At 38.6% G+C, this 18,680-nt stretch overlaps 1 non-coding gene across 1 annotated transcript; it reads right to left on the bottom strand.

Annotated features, from left to right (window-relative positions):
• Nucleotides 1-15,321: 15,321 nt before the first annotated feature.
• On the bottom strand, nucleotides 15,322-15,429 carry LOC148552982 (small nucleolar RNA R71). The gene has a single exon (XR_015892932.1). It is a non-coding gene; the product is annotated as a small nucleolar RNA R71 (small nucleolar RNA).
• Between the last annotated feature and the right edge of the window lie 3,251 nt (nucleotides 15,430-18,680).

Here is an 18,680-nt window from a genome sequence, read left to right as displayed (position 1 = left end):
TGAAATTGGATAATGCATGGACATTGATTGATGTGTAGGTAGACTTAGTGAACAAAATGGTATATAAAACTCACACAATAATCAATGACACATATTGAAGTTGTTGCAACACCTAAGTGACATAGAGGTGAAACACATGGATGCTATGGAACTTAGGAAAAAGAAGATAGAAGTGGAAATCAATCACATAGCAAGCATGGCCCACAAAGATTTACAAAGCTCAAAAATATGTCACTAGGTAAGCTTTGATCCAATTTCACAATTCTACAATCTCAATGCATGAAATAAGTGATGTGAATAAGGGTAAACCATAAACAAGCATCACCTAAAAAAAATGCAATGATAATATACTATTGCCTAACAATATATGATGAATGCATGGTGGCCAAAACATGCAATTCAAAAGATTTTAGTCAACTGCAATGACAATATACTATTGCCTAACAATATATGATGAATTCTGTGTTTGAGTCAACTGCAGATCTCAAGTGATTTTAGATCCGAACTCCTGAAGGCTCATCAAAACGATGATGCGTTATCGAAGGTGTTTGATGGCGAGAATCGTCGTCGGTCTAGATTTTCTTCTTGTAGAAAGGAATTACTTCATTGTAAGCATAGCTCCAAACTAACAAACAACTCTCACATCAAATTAAAATTTAGGTTTGTTGTCACAAATAACTAACCCCAATGAAAATTAACCGAAGTATTTGGACTCCGGGTCATCTCCCTAAGAAAACAATGTAATGCTTAGTTTTTGGCTATGAAGGGGTAAAAGGGAGATTTTGGTTCATGAGAGGGCAAGAGAAATAGAATTAGCAAGCGAATAAAGAGAGCAAAATAAAGAACTCTTGGCTAAGATTTAGGTAATTGAGATCAATATCCTTGTCAACAAACCAAATATTGATAATCATGAGAGGCCAACCTATTAAGTCTACTTCCCAAAAGCTTTAAGTACGTAACGTTTACTCCTAAGCTTGAAGTACATCAAATAGATTTGATCACATCCACCCTTAAGTTCTAACCTACCTACTAATTAACTTAGTAGTGGGTTAGTGTCAATGGGTGTCAAATTGATCACCATGGGTTCTCAAATCACCAAATCCATCATACCCAATGACTCAAGTTTACCCAATTCCCTTGGTTTAGGCCAAGAGTAGACAAAACTACTCAAAAATTAAAGAGAGCATTTCATCAAACACATAGAGTGCAATAAAAGTAAGCATCATAAATTGCAAGAATAATAAAATCTAACAACTATTAAGTGCAAGAAAAGTAAGATCACAACTCAATTCATCAATAAAAAGAACATCAATGCTAAATTGCATTAAAAATAAATCAAGTCCAACATGAGTTCATCATCACAAAAGAGAGCAAAACGAGAAATTAGCATCACAATTAAGAAAACCAAGATGTAGAAATGAGAAATTATAAAAGAAACAAGATGAGATCAAGTAATTGAACTTGAATTTAAGATAATCTACCCTAATCCTAACCTAATTCTAGAGAGAAGAGGGAGCTTCTCTCTCTAGAAAACTAACTAAAGGCTCATGTTAGCTAAACTAATTGCTCCCCTCTTTGCTTGGACTTCAATTCTGCATGAAATACACTCAGAAACAAGTTTGACTTGGGCCTGGGCAGCTCAAAAATTGCCCCCAGCATTTTGCCTTTAAGTGGGCCATGTAAGAGTATTGGCGCGTGCGCGCCATGTGCGCGTTCGCGTCGATTGGCAATTTCTTCATCCGCGCGGAAGCGGCATGTACGCGTGCGCGTCCATGGGTGAGATCACTTTTGCGCGTGCGCGCCTTGTGCGCGTGTGCGCCCTTTGATGCACTCCCAATCTTTGTTTCTTCATGCATTCTCCCCTTTGTATGCTTTTCTACTCACTTCTCCCATCCAATACTTGCCTTATAACCTGAAATTACTCAACACACACATCAAGGCATTGAATGGAATTAAAATGAATCAAAATCACCAATTTGGGGTCTAAAAAGCATATTTTTACACCTAAGCGAAATTCAAGGGAGAATTACAAAACCATGCTATTTCATTGAATAAATGTGGAAAAAGGTGATAAAATCCCCCAAAATAAGCACAAGACAAATCACGAAATCGGGGTTTATCAGTGTTGCTGGCTATTGAACAAAGAAAGCAGTTGAGAGTGTCCGGGGACCAAGATGGATTATGGAGGTTCAAGAGTAGGATCATTGTGCCGGATGTAGGGACTTTGCGGCAGGATGTATTGAAGGAAGCGCACAAAAGCGGATTTTCAATCCACCCTGGGAGTACCAAGATGTATAATGATCTAAAGGCTATGTTCTGGTGGCCTGGTATGAAGAATGATGTGGCGGAATACGTCTCGAAGTGGTTAACTTGCCAAAAGGTGAAGATCAAACATCAGAGACCTTCCGGGACGTTACAACCCTTGGAGATTCTGCAATGGAAGTGGGAGAGCATTGTAATGGACTTTGTGCCGGGGTTGCCGAGAACTTGAACTGATTTCGATGCTGTCTAGGTGATTATGGACCGGCTGATAAAGTCGGCTCACTTTCTACCCATTCGGATGAACTATACTCTTGAGGAGTTGGCGCGTTTGTACATAAAAGAGATTGTGAGACTTCATGGTGTGCCTATGCCTATAGTTTCTGACAGAGATTCCCGTTTCACTTCAAGGTTCTGGGGTGCATTTTAGAAAGCTTTTGGAACCCATTTGAGCTTAAGTACTGCTTACCATCCCCAAATAGATGGTCAATCTAAGAGGACAATCGAAACCCTAGAGGACATGTTGAGGGCTTATGTTTTGGACCAGCCGGCGAGCTGGGATCGGTACATGCCGCTAGTAGAGTTTGCGTACAATAACAGCTACCATGCAAGCATCGGGATGGCTCCGTATGAGTCTCTGTATTGGAGGAAGTGCCAATCTCCGCTATGTTGGTATGAAGCTGGGGAGAAGAGTCTTTTAGGGCCTAAGATGATAGCCGAAACCACGGAACAAGTTAAGAAAATCAGAGACAGAATGCTCACTGCCCAAGGCCGTCAGAAGAGTTACGCCGATCAGAGGCGGAAGCCCTTAGAGTTTGAGGAAGGAGACCATGCTTTCCTTAAATTTACTCCAACAACAGGAGTAGGTAGAGCGATCAAGACAAAGAAGTGGAACCCTCGATACATCGGTCCATTCCAAATTCTGGAGAGGGTTGGGTTGGTGGCGTATCAGATGGCCCTACCATCTCATCTTTCGAACCTGCACGACGTATTTCATGTGTCGCAGCTTCAGAAGTATACTCCTGACGCTAGCCATGTGTTAGAACTAGAATCGGTTCAGCTAAAGGAAAACTTGACTCTCTCGGTGACTCCGGTCAGGATTGATGACACAAGTATTAAGAAGTTGCATGGAAAGGAAGTTTTATTAGTGAAAATGGCATGGAGTCGAGCTGATGTTGAGGAGCACACCTGGGAGCTTGAGTCGGAAATGCGAGCAGACTACCCACACCTGTTCTCAGGTAACTAAATTCGAATTTTGTGGGCAAAATTCCCATTTAGGTGGGTAGAATGTAAAACCCGGTTAATTAATGGTTAATTAACCCGTAGATAAAAATATTCTAAAAAGTAAGAAATGAGGTTTTTATGGTTTGATGTGGTAGAGAAATTCGAAACGAGAATTTTGACACCAATTTTAAAGAAATCGGTCCAAGATTGGACCGAACGGGCCAAACCGGGCCAACCGGACCCAATTTGGGCCCAAGGGCCTAGCCAAGCCCCATTACTTAATGAGAGCTCAGCTCTCTTCTCCCAAAACACAAACACACGCTGCATAAAGAAAGGAAAAGGGGGAAGATTGAAAACCCTTTGTTCCTATTCACCGCCAACTTCAATTGTTGATAACTTTTGATTTGGAGCTCCGATTGACGCACCGTTTATGGCCACATGACCGCGACGTTGAGCTCTACCAAACCCATACAGGCAATCTTGAGGTAAGTCACAGTTTCATCTTCGAATCCCAGCCCTTGATTTTCGAGTTCATTGGACCAAAATGTTGAAATTGTGAGCTTCCTTGTGTTGTAGGATCTAATTAACTTGAAGGGAAGGCTTCCTCTAGCTCCCTTGGTCTTTTGGTAAGGTGAAAATCTTAACCGTAAGCTAGAGACTTGAGATTTTGTGATTTAGTGATTGAGTTATTGTTTTTTTATATGATATTGTGGCTTAGGCTTTGTATATATGTGTTTTGGAGCTTGATTAGTGGTTTTGGAAAGCTTTGGTGTGGAATCCCAAGCTTGGAAATCTGTTGGTGAGGCTTTGGAAATCTTGGAAGTTGATTTGAGAGTGTTCTGGATGGAACAAAAATTGGCCAAAGTATAGTTTCGGTTTCCTGTATCTAAAATGTAATGTGATGTGAAAACGTAGGCTAGTGACCCTAGGATAGGACTTTGGAATTGTTGATATGGTTGTTGGTCAATTTGGATTAAATGGAATATGTATCAATGATGGTATAAATGGTTGTGTGTGGTTGTATCGGTTTGTGAAGTATGAAACATGGTATGTGATGTGGACTAACATGTTGGATTGATGATAGAGTTGAGGACCTTGTTAGTGAGCATGAATTGAAAAATTAACTTGTTATGTGTGTGTGTGTATATATATATATATATATATATATATATATATATATATATATATATATATATATGTTGATTTATGATGTGAGATTTGGTTATACATGGTATAATAGATGGATTGATGATTGAATAAGGTTTGGAAATGGTAAATTGTGGAAGGGTTGAGTTATGGGTTGATTTTTGGTTGGATTTGGTAGGTGTATGTTATGAAATGGGGAGTTTGAGTTTTTGGTAAAACTGGAAGTTTGACAAACTTCGACGGATTATATCTGGAGCAATTGTTTTCCGAATTGGATGATTTTTACATCAATTGAAAGATAATTTCATAAGCTTTAAAATGGTTCAAAATTGATTGAAATCTGAATTTTGTAGAAAAAGATATGATCGTTGGAAGTTTGGGCCAAAAATCTGAATTTTGTAACTTCTGCAGAATTTGTGACTTCTGGTATGTGTGCAGACGCACACTCGGCGAGAATTTGGTTCCTGTACATATGCACAGCCTTGTGCGAACGCACATGCAAAGACAGGGCTGCTGGTGGCAGCGCCAGCACGCCCTGTGCGCATGCGAAACCAACAAAAGATTGCGAGCTGTGCGTACGCACAAGCCTGTGCGCACGCACGCGTTGGGAATGGCACACTGGTGGCAGTGCTAGCACGCGTTGTGCGTGCATCCCCACCCTAAAGATTTTGCTTTCTGTGCGTGCGCACGGACCTGTGCGTACGCACACGTCTAAATATATTTTCTGGGCGTGCACACGCACACCCTTGTGTGTCCGCACGCGACCCAGTTCTTTTCTAAAACTTTGTTCTCAAGCTCTTCACATTCCCAACAAGCTCGTAACCTTCCGGAATGTTATTTCACACTCATAAATCCCCAATTTCATCCCTTAAGTCTTAATTTGATGTTAAATGCCTAGTGAATGAGAGAAGGCTAGGAAAGGGGTAACTTGTGGGGGAAGAAAAGGGACGTAATGATGAGTATGATGTATAATGATGATGTGAGCGGTTGGGAAGGATGGTAGAGTGCTGAATATGAATTGAGCCAAAAGGGCTAAGTTTGGAATTATGATTGGTAGGCCGGAATGACTGAGATGTATACTAATGTATCGCTATGATTATTGCATATATGCTGAATTGATGATTATTATGACTGTTGCACTTCACCTATCTGAGATACGAGTTTCCCTGGGTGAAAGCAGTGGCTAGACACCACGTGCTATAGGTGGAGACTCGATACTCTGCTGACGCTATGTCGCAAGTGTGGCCGGACACTATGAAAGTTTCGGATGAGCTCGCCCCCGTGAATATACACCAATGAGGGTGTTGGATATAAATTATGATTATGTTTGTGGATAACTCGAGTTGGGGATACGCGACAGAGGGACAGTCCAATGGTTAGCTACCAGGACTTGTCGGGCTGGCTTTATAACTGACAGATGAGACTCATCAGCCACTAGGACAGGCATGCATCATATGCATTATATGTTATTTGTCTGGATTGCCTAATTGACTGCATCATTACTTGCTACTTGCTTAATTATTCTATCTGCTTCCTACTTGTACATTTCCTTGCCTGATATACTTGTGCTTGCATTTAATTTCACTGTTGGCAGTTGGGAGGTCTGCAGGATTTGGAAAGGGGATATATATATAGTTAGACCGAAGATCCTTAAGTTAGTCGCCTATTTACTTTTGTTATGGTTTAGTTATGCTTATACGTTTTGATTATAATTTGGAAGTTCTAGGATTGCCTTCGGCTTTCCTAGGACATTACATGTTAGATATTTGGGCACTGTTACCATGCTGAGAACCTCTGGTTTTCACCAATGCGGATTTTGTGGTTTTCAGATGCAGGACGTGAGGCTCCTCGCTGAGACATGCTGGAGGCCTTCTTTTGGCAGAGATCCTTGTACCTTGGGATTTTATTTTGGTTATTATATGCCTGTTTAGATGCTATGTTCTCCACTGTATATGTATTTTGTATTACCAACTCTTAGAGGTTATTTTGGAGAAACAGGATTTGTGTATTGTTTGTTGGGTTGTCTTTTGGGATTTCCTTACTATATATGTATGTATACTGTATGTTCGGACCGGTTATCTTCGCAAGCCGAGTCCAGAGTCTGGATATATGTATTTTGGCACTCTTTTATATATCTCTTCGCTTTAGTTTAATCTCTAACTGCTCATTTATGTTATCGATCGGAGAGTTGCGCTTTTGATTCGTCGGTTTTGATTTACCCATTTTCTTTAAAGGCTCTTAATTATGAACATTTTGCAATACTATACGTACTAAATTTTATTTTAGAGGTTGTAATACCTCGCCACCTCAGTTTTATGACTTAAGCATAAGACTATGTGTGGTAGGGTGTTACACCGTGACCATCACGTGTAAAAATCGTGACCATATCTATGGTCACCCCTCTTGAAAACCGTGACCATAGCCTTATCTATCACCGTGACCATAGCCTCTATGGTCACCCCTCTTTAAAATCGTGACCATAGCCTTAGCTATGGTCACGGTTTTCAGCGTGATCATAGCTCTATGGTCACCCCTCCTTAAACCGTGACCATAGCTTCTATGGTCACCCCTCCTAAAAACCGTGACCATAGCCTTATCTATAGTCACGGTTTTCACCATGACCATAGCCTCTATGGTCACCCCTCTTTAAAACCGTGACCATAGCCTTATCTGTGGTCACGGTTTTCACCGTGACCATAGCCTCTATGGTCACCCCTCTTTAAAACCGTGACCATAGCCTTATCTATGGTCACGGTTTTCACCGTGGCCATAGCTCTATGGTCACCCCTCCTTAAAACCGTGACCATAGCCTTATCTATGGTCACGATTTTCATCGTGACCATAGCCTCTATGGTCACCCCTCCTGAAAACCGTGACCATAGCCTTATCTATGATCACGGCTTTCACCGTGACCATTGATAAACCATTATTTTATGGTTTATATTGTGTTTAATTGTGTGGTTTTATCAAATCTTTACCCACTTATTCATTAAATTAGCATGTATTTACAATTCTTTCCCAAAAATTACTCCATGGTTGAAAACTTGCTTCCTAGAGACTTTTAATTATGTATTTTGATTCTCCTTTATTCCATTCGATGCCGTGATCCATGTGTTAAGTGTTTCAGGCTTTATAGGGCATGAATGACTTAGAGATTGGAAAGGAGGCTTGCAAAAATGGAAGGAACACAAGAAATTAAGGAGATGACTAGCGAGAAGTGACGCGGGCGCTTGGCTCACGCGACCGCGCGAAATAGAGGAAATTGTAGTGATGCGCTCGCGTGCCTGACGCGAACACATGGATTGGAAACTGCGCAAGTGACGCGAATGCGTGGACGACGCGCACGCGTGGCAAGGCAAAATGCTGGATGACGCGAACGCATGGATGACGCGATCGCGTGACGTGCGCGATCTGCAGAATTTGCAAAATTTGCTGGGGGCGATTTTGGGCCCTGTTTTGATCCAGTTTTCGGCCCATAAAAGCAGATTAGAGCCAGGGAACATGCAAATACCAGGGAGAGATTCATTCCGCATAATTTTAGTTTTTGGATCTGATTTTACTCCTCCTCTAGGTTTTCTCTCTACACATTCATAGTTCTTAGGATTTTGTTTTTATTGCTTTTTGGATTGGGATATTGAGAAGAGTTATTACCTCCGCTAAGACATCATTACTCTAGTTTGTTTTACTTACTTGTCACTTACTCTTTCATATCCTTAATTTATTCAGAGTTACTATTGGATTATTTTTTGAATTTATTAATACAGGAACTATTTTTATTTTTAATTGGTCTCTTTGATTATTATTATTTATCATGTCTTTCTTTATTTCCCTTTCTTATTTTGTGAAGTTTACAATCATAATGAGCAAGTAGTTCCATAACTTGATTGGTAGTTTATTGAAAGGAGGACCTTGAATTGGAATGCTCAAGAGTAAAATTATAATTGGGTTTATCTTTGGGTCGCCCTCTAATCACTGACACTAGTCCTTCCCAAGGGAGAGGATTGGAACTTGTGAATAGAAACTGACTTCCAACTTGCTTGACTTTCCTTTATCTGGTAAAGGATAACTGAGCAGAACAACCTTCAATTATCAATTAATCTTGAGGGAACTCCAACAAGGATAGGTCTTCCAACTAATCTACTCCCGGTCAAGGTTTTTATTTAAATTATACAAATTCCCTGATTTAATTCCCTGTCTATCAAACTCAAACCCTTTTTGAAAACATCTGATTAATAAAATAACACATCTTTCTGCAACTCGTTAGGAGACGACCTCGGATTCATACTCCCAGTATTTTAATTCTAATTTTGTGACAATTCTTCTAAATTGATAAACAGATTTTTGGTTGGTTAAAAACTATACTCGCAATGTATCTCTTATAATAATTTCTTAACTCGCCAATTTTCGCCACGTCAATTTTTGGCACCGTTGCCGGGGAGTTGCAATAGAGTGCTAAGTTATTGATTGGAATTTATTTATTTGCATTTTATTTTATTTTTGCTACTATGAGCTGCATGTTTCTTTCGTTAAATGACGCGTTCACTTCCTGATCCAAGCTTGCCAGTATTTGATCCTGAGATTGAAAGAACTATTTCACGTATAAGGCAAGCTCGGCATCGGTTAGTCCTCCCCGAGGGCGAATCTGAAACGTCACGTAAGGATGAAACAAGCTCCCTTTCTACTGATTCGGTTGATTTACGTGCAGGTGACATGGCAGCACCTAGGAGAGTTACTATCCAGGAGGCTGGAGCCCCTGATTTTACAATGCAACCGTTTCAAGCGCATCAGTGATAAACCCATATTTTATGATATATTTTGTGCTTAATTTAAGTGATTTATTCAATCCTTCACCCACTTATTCATGTAAATTGCATGGTTTTACTTTCCCTTCCTTATTATGTGATATATGTGAAAAACAGGTTTCCTATGTTTCAAAAATAATTATTTTAATTATCTTTTATTACCATTCGATGCCGTGATTTATGTGTTGAGTATTTTCAGATCTCCTAAGGCAGGAATGATTTAAAGGATGAAAAGGAAACATACAAAAATGGAAGGAAAGCACAAAATGGAGTTTTTGAAGAAACTGGAAGCGACGCAAACGCATGGACGATGCGGCCGCATGCCTAGCGCGAAAAGGCAGCGATGCAAACGTGTGACTGACGCGGACGCGCGCCTTAAGCAAAACACAGATGACGCGGACGCATGACCGAAGCGAACGCGTGATAAGAGAAACTCCAGATGACGCGACAGCGTGACCCACGTGGACGCGTGACAGACGCCACGCACCAGAAAATACAAAAAATGCTCCTAGCAATTTCTGAGTTCCTTTTCGGCCCAGACCCAAGTCCAGAAGGCATAGATTAGAGGTTATAAAGTGGGGGAATGCATCCATTCAAAGGGAGGTCTCCAATTATTCACTTCTCATAGTTTAGATGTAGTTTTTAGAGAGAGAGGTTCTCTCCCCTCTCTTAGGTTTTAGGATTAGGATTTCTTATCATTTCAATTTAGTATTCCAACTCCTTATCAGGTTCAATATCCTTTTTACTTTATATTTCTCTTCTATTTTCAGATATTTTAATGCTTTCCTTTAATTAATTTTGTTGCCAAATTGGCTTATGAACCATTCATGTTTGGATTTGATTTTCTATTTAATATAATTTGAGGTATTTTAGAATTATGACTGCTTTCCTTTATTCATATTAATAATTTATATTTTCTTCCTTTTGGCTTTAGTTGATTAATTGGTAACTCTTGAGTTGTCAAACTCATCGCGATTGATAATTGTTGTTTTTGCCAATTGAATTAAACTCCAATAACTCTAGTCCTTTCTTAGGAATTGACTAGGACCTGAGGACCAAACTAATTGGTCCACTTGACCTTCCTTTGCTTTAGTAAAGGCTAACTAAGTGGGATTAAAACTCAATTCTCATCACCATTGATAAGGATAACTAGGATAGGACTTCCAAATCTTCATACCTTGCCAAGAGTTTATTTTACAGTTATTTATTTATTTTATTTGTCATTTAAATTAATTGTTTCTTACTTTCAAAACCCCAATTTACAAAACTCATAACCAATAATAAGAACACACCTCCCTGCAGTTCCTTGAGAAGACAACTCGAGGTTTAAATACTTCGGTTATCAATTTTAAAGGGGTTTGTTACTTGTGACAACCAAAACATTTGTAAGAAAGGTCTTTTGTTGGTTTAGAAGCTATACTTGCAACGGGAATTTATTCTGAATTCTAGACCACGCAAAAGTTCTCTCTTCAAAATGGCGCCGTTGCCGGGGAACTGCAAATGTGTGCCTTATTATTGGTTATTGTAAATATTTTTCTTTTACTTGTTTATTTGTTTTTGTTTTCTCCTTTTATTTCCATTAGCTACTATGAATTCTCACCGCTTGTGCTTTGAGTTTGGTTCTAATATTGTTGAAGAAAACGGAAGTTATAGCAGGAACATGCATCAAGGTCAGAACAATCAAAGATGGATGGAGCCACGAGGACTTGATCAACCCTTTAGGAAACAACACCCTCCACAGTATCACAGACGAGGACCACTTTACAATGCATACCAAGCTAATAGATATGGTGAACAACCTTGTAACTACCAACAAGCCCCACCCTGTGCCTATAGACCATCCTCTCAACATAACTTTGAACCACCACACTCACAAGCTCCTTTTTACCATTTACCACCATACGATCCTTATTTACCCCAATTCCAATCTAATTACTCCCAAACACCACCACTTTCCTTTGTACCATGTCCAAATCCATCACCTCGAGAATCACAGGTTCGCCTCAAGAAAACAGTAGATCAACTTCACACAACCCTTCATCAGCTGGAGCAAGCAATACATAAATTATCTTCCAGACGTTTAGACCCTCAAGGAACTCTCATAACTTTATGTGGAGAATCTAATGACAAACGTAGCATGAAGGAGACATGATGAGCGGATAATTTATATGCTTTTTGGCATTATTTTTACATAGTTTTCAATATGATTTAGTTAATTTTTAGTATGATTTTATGTATTTTTCTATGATTTCAGGTATTTTCTGGCTGAAATTGAGGGACTTGAGCAAAAATCATATTCAGAGGTTGAAGAAGGACTGCAGATGCTATTGGATTTTGACTTCCCTACACTCAAAGTGGATTTTCTGGAGCTACAGAACTCCAAATGGAGCACTCTCAATTGCGTTGGAAAGTAGACATCCAGAGCTTTCCATCAATATATAATAGTCTATACTTTGATTAAGGATAGACGATGTAAACTGGCGTTGAACGCCAGTTCCATGCTGCATTCTAGAGTCAAACGCCAGAAACAGGTTGCAAAGTGGAGTTAAACGCCAGAAACAGGTTACAAACTGGCGTTCAACTCCAAGAAAGACCTCTACACGTGTAAAGCTCAATGCTCAGCCCAAGCACACACCAAGTGGGCCCCGAAAGTGGATTTCTACATCATTTACTCATTTTTGTAAACCCTAGTAACTAGTTTAGTATAAATAGGACATTTTACTATCTTTGTAGGGGATCTTTGATTAGTTTTTATGCTATCTTAGACTTTCATGGGGGCTGGCCATTCAGCCATGCCTGGACCATTATCACTTATGTATTTTCAAACGGTAGAGTTTCTACGCACCATAGATTAAGGTGTGGAGCTCTGCTGTTCCTCATGAATTAATACAAAGTACTACTGTTTTTCTATTCAATTCAAGCTTATTCCTATTCTAAGATATCCATTCGCACCCAAGAACATGATGAATGTGATGATTATGTGACGCTCATCATCATTCTCACTTATGAATGCGTGCCTGACAAACACTTCCGTTCTACATGCAAACAAGCTAGAATGAATATCTCTTAGATATCTAATACAGAGGACCGAGTCCGAGATATTAGAATCTTCGTGGTATAAGTTAGAACCCATGGACGGCCATTCTTGAGATTCGGAAAGTCTAAACCTTGTCTGTGGTATTCCGAATAGGATCTGGGAAGGGATGGCTGTGACGAGCTTCAAACTCACGAGTGCTGGGCGTAGTGACAGACGCAAAAGGATAGTAAATCCTATTCCAGTATGATCGAGAACCGACAGATGATTAGCCATGCAGTGACAGCGCATTGGACCATTTTCACAGAGAGGATGGGATGTAGCCATTGACAACGGTGATGCCCTACATAAAGCTTGCCATGGAAAGGAGTAGGAATGGTTGGATGAAGACAGCAGGAAAGCAGAGGTTCAGAGGAACGAAAGCATCTCTATACTCTTATCTGAAATTCTCACCAATGAATTACATAAGTATCTCTATCCTAGTTCATATTTTAATTATCTATTTAATTATTAAAACTCTATAACCATTTAAATCTGCATGACTGAGATTTACAAGGTGACCATAGCTTGCTTCAAGCCGACAATCTCCGTGGGATCGACCCTTACTCACGTAAGGTTTATTACTTGGACGACCCAGTGCACTTGCTGGTCAGTTGTGCAAAGTTGTGACAAAGAATTAAGATTATGAACGTGCGTATAAATTTTTCAGCACCGTTACCAAGGAAGGAACCGTCACGATTTCTGCGCACCAAGTTTTTGGCGCCGTTGCCGGGGATTGTTCGAGTTTGGACAACTGACGGTTCATCTTGTTGCTCAGTTTAGGTAATTTTATTTTATTTTTAAGCTTTTTATTTCTTATTTTTGAAAAATACAAAAAAAAAATTTTCTTCTTTTTCATTTTTCCTAATTAAATTTCGAAAAAAAATAAAAAAAGTTTAATAAAATAATAAAACCAAAAATATTTGATGTTTCTTGTTTGAGTCTAGAGTCAAGTTTTAAGTTTGGTGTCAATTGCATCTTTTTAATTTTCTAAAAATTATTTTCAAAAATTTTATGCATTGCATTCTTCATGATCTTCAAGTTGTTCTTGGCCAGTCTTCTTGTTTGATCTTCATATTTTCTTGTTTTGTGTCTTTTCTTGTTTTTCATATGCATTTTCAATTTGTTAGTGTCTAAAGTTTGATAATTTCTAAGTTTGGTGTCTTGTATGTTTTTCTTTTCTTGAAAATTATCAAAAATAAGTCTTGATGTTCATCTTGATCTTCAAAGTGTTCTTGGTGTTCATCTTGACATTCAAAGTGTTCTTGCATGAATTGTGTGTTTTGATTCATAATTTTTATGTTATGTGTCATTTTTTTGTTTTTTCTCTTTCATCATTAAAATTCAAAAATAAAAAAAATTATCTTTCTCTTTTTCTCTCATAAAATTTTTGAAAATTTGAGTTGACTTTTTCATAAATTTTTAAAATCAAGTTGTTTCTTATGAGTCAAATCAAATTTTCAATTTAAAAATTCTTTTTTCAAATCTTTTTCAAAAATCAAATCTTTCTCATTTTTTCCTTTCATAATTTTCGAAAATTCCAAAATGATTTTTAAAAATCTTTTTCTTATTTCTATTTCAAATTTTCAAAATTAATGCTAACAATTAATGTGATTGATTCAAAAATTTTAAGTTTGTTACTTGCCTAGTAAGAAAGGTTCAATCTTTAAACTCTAGAATCATATCTTTTTAGTTTCTTGTTAGTCAAGTAATCAACTTTAATTTTCAAAATCAAATCTTTTTCGATTTCTTTTTCAAATCTTTTTCAAAATAAATTTCAATCACATCTTTTTCAAAATCAATTTCAAAATCTTTTCTAACTTCTTTTCTAACCTCTTATCTTTTTAATTTGATTTTCAAATCTTTTTCAATCAATCTTATCTTTTTGTTTCAATCATATATTTTTCAAAACTACCTAACTAATTTTCTCTCTAATTTTCGAAAATCCCTTCCCTCTTTTTCAAAAAAAAAAAAATTTCCTTTTTAATTAATTAATTATTTAAAAAATTTATTTTAATTTGATTTCAATTTTAATTTTCAAAATTTAACTTTAAATTTTAATTTTAATTTAATTAATTTTTGAAATTTCCTCTCTCTCATCTCCTTCTAATTATTTATTTATTTATTTATTTACTAACACTTCTCTTCATCTCAAAATTCGAACCCTCTCTCTTGGTGTTTGAATTTCTCTTCTTTTATTCTTATCTTCTTCTACTCACATAAAGAAATCTTTATACTGTGACATAGAGGATTCCATATTTTTTTTTCTGTTTTCTTCTTTTTCATATGAGCAGGAACAAGGATAAGAACATTCTTATTGAGGCTGATCCTGAACCTAAAAGGACTCTGAAGAGGAAGCTAAGGGAAGCTAAAGCACAACTCTCTGGAGAAAATCTGATAGAAATTTTTGAAAAAGAAGGAGACATGGCTGAAAATAATAACAATGCAAGGAAGATGCTTGGTGACTTTACTGCACCAAATTCCAATTTACATGGAAGAAGCATCTCAATCCCTGCCATTGGAGCAAACAATTTTGAGCTTAAACCTCAATTAGTTTCTCTGATGCAACAGAATTGCAAGTTTCATGGACTTCCATCAGAAGATCCTTTTCAGTTCTTAACTGAATTTTTGCAGATCTATGATACTGTTAAGACCAATGGGGTTGATCCCGAGGTCTACAGGCTTATGCTTTTCCCGTTTGCTGTAAGAGACAGAGCTAGAGTATGGTTGGACTCTCAACCTAAAGACAGCCTGAACTCTTGGGATAAGCTGGTCACGGCTTTCTTAGCCAAGTTTTTTCCTCCTCAAAAGCTTAGCAAGCTTAGAGTGGATGTTCAAACCTTCAGACAGAAAGAAGGAGAATCCCTCTATGAGGCTTGGGAGAGATACAAGGAACTGACCAAAAAGTGTCCTTCTGACATGCTTTCAGAATGGACCATCCTGGATATATTCTATGATGGTCTGTCTGAGTTATCAAAGATGTCACTGGACCATTCTGCAGGTGGATCCATCCACCTAAAGAAAACGCCTGCAGAAGCTCAAGAACTCATTGATATGGTTGCAAATAACCAGTTTATGTACACTTCTGAAAGGAATCCTGTGAGTAATGGGATGCCTATGAGGAAGGGAGTTCTTGAAATTGATACTCTGAATGCCATATTGGCTCAGAATAAAATATTGACTCAGCAAGTCAATATGATCTCTCAGAGTCTGAATGGATTGAAGGAATCATCCAACAGTACTAAAGAGGCCTCTTCTGAAGAAGAAGCTTATGATCCTGAGAACCCTGCAATAGTAGAGGTGAATTACATGGGTGAACCCTATGAAAACACCTATAATTCCTCATGGAGAAATCATCCAAATTTCTCATGGAAGGATCAACAAAAACCTCAACAAGGCTTTAATAATGGTAGAAGAAACAGGTTTAGCAATAGCAAGCCTTTTCCATCATCCACTCAGCAAAAGACAGAGAGTCCTGAGCAGGATCCATCTAGCTTAGCAAATATAGTCTCTGATCTATCTAAGGCCACTTTAAGTTTCATGAATGAAACAAGGTCCTCTATTAGAAATCTGGAGGGACAAGTGGGCTAGCTGAGTAAAAGGGTCACTGAAACCCCTCTTAGTACTCTCCCAAGCAATACAGAAGAGAATCCAAAAAGAGAGTGCAAGGTCATTGAATTAACCATCATGGCTGAACCTACAAGGGAGGGAGAGGACGTGAATCCCAGTGAGGAAGACCTCCTGGAATGTCCAGTGATCAATAAGGAGTTCCTCAATGAGGACCTAAAGGAATCTGAGGCTCACCTAGAGACCATAGAGATTCCATTAAACCTTCTTCTGCCCTTCATGAGCTCTGATGAGTACTCTTGTTCTGAAGAGAATGAAGACATTACTGAAGAGCAAGTTGCCAAGTACATTGGTGCAATCATGAAGCTGAATGCCAAATTATTTGGTAATAAGACTTGGGAAGATGAACCTCCCTTGCTCATCAATGAACTGAGTGATCTGGATCAACTGACATTTCCTCAGAAGAAACAGGATCCTGGAAAGTTCTTAATACCTTGTACCACAGGCACCATGACCTTTGAAAAGGCTCTATGTGACCTTGGGTCAGGGATAAACCTCATGCCACTCTCTGTAATGGAGAAACTTGGGATCTTTGAGGTGCAAGCTGCCAGAATCTCATTAGAGATGGCAGACAACTCAAGAAAATAGGCTTATGGACAAGTAGAGGACGTGTTAGTAAAGGTTGAAGGCCTTTACATCCCTCCTGATTTCATAATCCTAGACACTGGGAAGGATAAGGATGAATCCATCATCCTTGGAAGACCCTTCCTAGCCACAACAAGGGCTGTGATTGATGTGGACAGAGGAGAATTGATCCTTCAACTGAATGAGGATAACCTTGTGTTTAAAACTCAAGGATCTCCTTCTGTAACCATGGAGAGGAAGCATGAAAAGCTTCTCTCACTGCAGAGTCAATCAAAGCCCCCACATTCAAACTCTAAGTTTTGTGTTGGGAGGTTCCAACCTTGCTCTGAACATCTGTGAGGCTCCATGAGAGCTCACTGTCAAGCTATTGACATTAAAGAAGCGCTTGTTGGGAGGCAACCCAGTGTTATCTAATTATATTTATTTATTTTCCATTGTTATTCTATGTTTTCTTTAGGTTGATGATCATGTGAAGTCACAAAAACTACTGAAAAAATCAAAAACAGAGTGAAAAATAGAATAAAAAACAGCACACTCTGGAGGAGAACAGTCTGGCGTTTAAACACCAGAAACAAGCATCTATCTGGCGTTTAACGCCAAAAACAGGCACTAAGCTGGCGTTTAACACCAGAAACAAGCACCAAGTTGGCGTTTAACGCCAGAACCAAGCATCTACCTGGCGTTAAACGCCAGAAACAAGCTACATTTGGGCGTTTAACGCCAGAAACAGGCAGCAGTCTGGCGTTAAATTCCAGGATTGCACAGCAAGGGCGTTTTACACACCTAATTGGAGCAGGGATGTTAAGTCCTTGACCCCACTTGATCTGTGGACCCCACAGGATCCCCACAGGATCTTTGGACCCCACAGGATCCCCACCACTTCTTCTGTCCTCTTCACACCTTTTCATAACTCTTTTCCCTCCAAAACCATCATACACCCACCTAAACCCACCCACTCAAATTCAAACCATCACTCCTTCCTTTTCACACATCATAACCACCTAAACCCCCTTGACCGAACCATTCACACACCTCCATCTCCTCCATTTTCTTCTTCTTCTACTAACTTCTTTCTTCTTTTGCTCGGGGACGAGCAAACCTTCTAAGTTTGGTGTGGTAAAAGCATTGCTTTTTGTTTTTTCATAACCATCTAGGGCACCTAAGGCCAGAGACATTCTCATTGAAGAGGACAAGTCCATCACTAAGAAAAGGATGGAGCAAATAAGAGACCATAGACCTCAACATGAGCATGAGGAAATTCCTCACCATGAAATCCCTGAGATGCCTCAGGGGATGCACTTTCCTCCACAGAATTATTGGGAACAAATCAACACTTCCCTAGGAGAATTAAGTTCCAACATGGGACAACTAAGGGTGGAGCATCAAGAGCACTCCATCATCCTCCATGAAATTAGAGAAGATCAAAGAGCTATGTGGGAGGAGCAACAAAGACAAGGAAGAGACATAGAGGAGCTCAAAAGCACCATTAGTTCTTCAAGAAGAGGAAGACGCCACCCTCACTAAGGTGGACTCATTCCTTAATCTCCTTGTCTATTTATTTTCTGTTTTTTTATTTTTGAGCTTTATGTTTTATTTATGTTTGTGTCTTTACTATATGATCATTAGTGTCTAAGTGTCTATGCCTTAAAGCTATGAATATGAATCCACCACCTCTCTTAAATGAAAACTGTTTTAAAAACAAAAGAACAAGAAGTACAGGGTTTCGAATTCATCTTTGAAACTAGTTTAATTATTTTGATGTGGTGACAATACTTTTTGTTTTCTGAATGAATGCTTGAACAGTGCATATGTCTTTTGAAGTTGATGTTTATGAATGTTAAATATGTTGGCTATTGAAGAATAAGGAAAAAGGAGACATGTTATTTGATAATCTGAAAAATCATAAAAATGATTCTTGAAGCAAGAAAAAGCAGTGAATACAAAAGCTTGCGGAAAAAAAAATT

Source organism: Arachis ipaensis, chromosome B7 (genome assembly GCF_059453495.1).
Source record: "Arachis ipaensis isolate K30076 ecotype BB chromosome B7, ASM5945349v1, whole genome shotgun sequence".
Classification (NCBI taxonomy): Eukaryota; Viridiplantae; Streptophyta; class Magnoliopsida; order Fabales; family Fabaceae; genus Arachis; species Arachis ipaensis.
The sequence above is the reverse complement of the archived record's forward strand: the minus strand, read 5'-3'. Positions and strand labels throughout refer to the sequence as shown.